Consider the following 2,600-nt stretch of genomic DNA (forward strand, 5'->3'; position numbering starts at 1 on the left):
GGAAACTCAGTGACTTAGGGAGACCCTGTCTCAAAGTAAAAATGTTTCTTTGTTTCTGTTTCTGTTTTTGGTTGTGTTGTGTTTTGTTTTGTTTTTGAGACAGGGTCTCACCATGCAGTTCAAGCTGGTCTTGAACTTACCATGTAGCCCAGGATGGCCTTTGAACTTCAGCAAATCTCTCACCTCGGCACTGAGGGCTAGAATTACTAGTGTGAGCAACCACACCCACTCCAAGTGTTTCTTTAAATAACGTTTGTGTTTCTCTATAATTATAAAAATGGCAATTGAGGTAGGAATTGTCTTTTTTGGTACTGGGAATTGAAATCTGGGTCTTTGCACTAGCCCAGTTTTTGAGTTAGGGTCTTACTAAGTCACTAAACTTCCCAGGCTGTGCTTAAACTTGCAGTCCTCCTGCCTCATCCTGCCAGAGTGGTAGAATTACAAGCATGTGCTACCACACCGGACTAGATATTTGAGGTGTTTTTCTCTTTCTTTCTTTCTTTTTTTTTTGTACTGTAAATCAAACTCATGACCTTGCACTTACCAGGCAGGCACTGTACCACTGAGTTATATCTCTGGGCCTTGAGTTTTTATAGATAAATAAAATACAAAAAAAGTATAAAGAAACAAAATCACCCAAAGTCCAATAATACAAAAATGGTAAACACTTTGGTGTATTCAGTATATTTTCTTAAGTTTTTACATATACAGAAACACAAAACTGGGATCATACTCAATATGGGTCTTATATACTGCCATTTAATTTATTATTATTCTGCTAACATTCTCCCATATCATTAAAATTTTTTGAAAATGTGGTTAGTAACTATGTAATATTTTATGAATGTACTGTGGATTAGTTAACTAACCCTATTCACAGACTTATGTTGATTCAAAGAATAAATGTGCTGGCATGAACATATTTTGCATTGACCTCTACGCGCAGTTCTATGTTTTGGAATACAATCTCAGTTGTATAATTATTAAGGAAAGAATCATATTATATAAAGCAGTGGTTAATGAAGGTTTTAGCTTCAGGACTCCTTTGCAATTACAATTATTTTTAAAGACCCAAAGAGGTTCTGTTTGTATTGGTGATAGCTATCAATATCAACTATATTAGCAGTTAAAATGAGGAAAACATTTTGAGTGGGTGGGGGGACCCAGTGGCACTGAGCTGTACCCTCAGCTCTTCTTACTTTCAGACAGGGTCTCACTAAGTTTTCTGGGCTGTGCAGGAACTCACTATCTTTCTGCCTCAGTCTTCTGAGTAGGGGTTAAAGGAATGTGCCCACCACACCCAGGAAGAATGAGAAATTTTAAAAATATTTAGTGCAACATGCTGAAATAACGGGAAGAAATCCATTACTGTTAAATAAATGAATAGATTCGTGTGAGCCGGAAGTCAAGTGTGGAGGTTTCTTGCAGAGACACAAAGAGATTCTGAGTTTGTGGCTGAGGCTGAGGATGGAGGGGGGAGAGAGGTGTGCGAAGGTAGTGGCAAGTCTGAGGGTCAGGCAGTCTCCCTATGGGACACGCAGACTTGTTCAAGACTCCAGTCCACTATGGGAGAACTTCAAAGCCTTATGGTCACATTCGTCCTTATTGTACCTCTGAAATACCTGCTTCACGGGGTTCAAAATACTAGCCGTGTAGGAGCCAAAGAGGGGATGTGGCGTGTCTCAGACCTCTCTTCCTCCTTCCCCTTGTGTAATAAAACAGAGTCTGGAGCCCAGCTGTCCTGATTGCTACCCTAGTGATGTGCCCATTGATTGAGTAGAATGAACATTGTTGGTTAAACAGTTTATCTTCTAAGTTTCCACCTTCTAAAAGTGTTTGAATGGCATAAAAAATCCAGTTACCCCCCAGGCTATAAGGAAGGTGCCTGGTTGTCTGCAGGGGTGGTCAAGCCACTCCCACCATTAATTTTCCACCCGGAGTCTGAATGTGCAGACAGTGAACAATGACCAGACTATCTACAGCCACAGAACGCTGACCTACACCCTCCGGATTAACCAGCTAAGGAAGCCAAACCAGTTGGCCTCCAACTCACAATTCCTGCCTGCTTTCCAACTCAGCAGCAGCCAGAGAAAACCAGATATGCTCCCCCAAACAAGCGCTTAAACCCTACTTCTAAGCAGCCAGTGTCCATCTTCTCAGAGCCAGTGTCTCCAATCCTGGCCCAGCCCAAGACTTCCCTTTCTTCCCTAAAAGCCACCCCACTCCCCTGCCTGGAGTCTCTGCCAAATCCAAGTGACGGCAGCTGACTCCCTTATTTTAGAAACTCTGAATAAATAGCCTGCTACTCCTTTGAGCTGTGTTATTCCTACACAACTGAACCAATTAATAATCATAAAGCAAAGTTATGAAAAGAGCCTCAGTTACTAAACATTTGTAAAGGCTTTTACAATCATTTTAATATGTCTCATAAACACCTCTGAAACCCTGATATCCCCATTTTAGAGCTGAGAAAATTGAGAAGGAATCATGAGATGGAGAGGCTTGCCCAGAACTAGGACTGGAACATCAAGTCTGAGGTCTGTTGTTTATCCACTGAGCCCAGGCGACTCTTTGGAATCATTACCATTTAAAAATATTTG

This window comes from Cavia porcellus, unplaced genomic scaffold, assembly GCF_034190915.1.
Source record: "Cavia porcellus strain 051 isolate PalLab524CR breed Dunkin Hartley unplaced genomic scaffold, mCavPor4.1 scaffold_27, whole genome shotgun sequence".
In the NCBI taxonomy this organism is placed as follows: domain Eukaryota; kingdom Metazoa; phylum Chordata; class Mammalia; order Rodentia; family Caviidae; genus Cavia; species Cavia porcellus.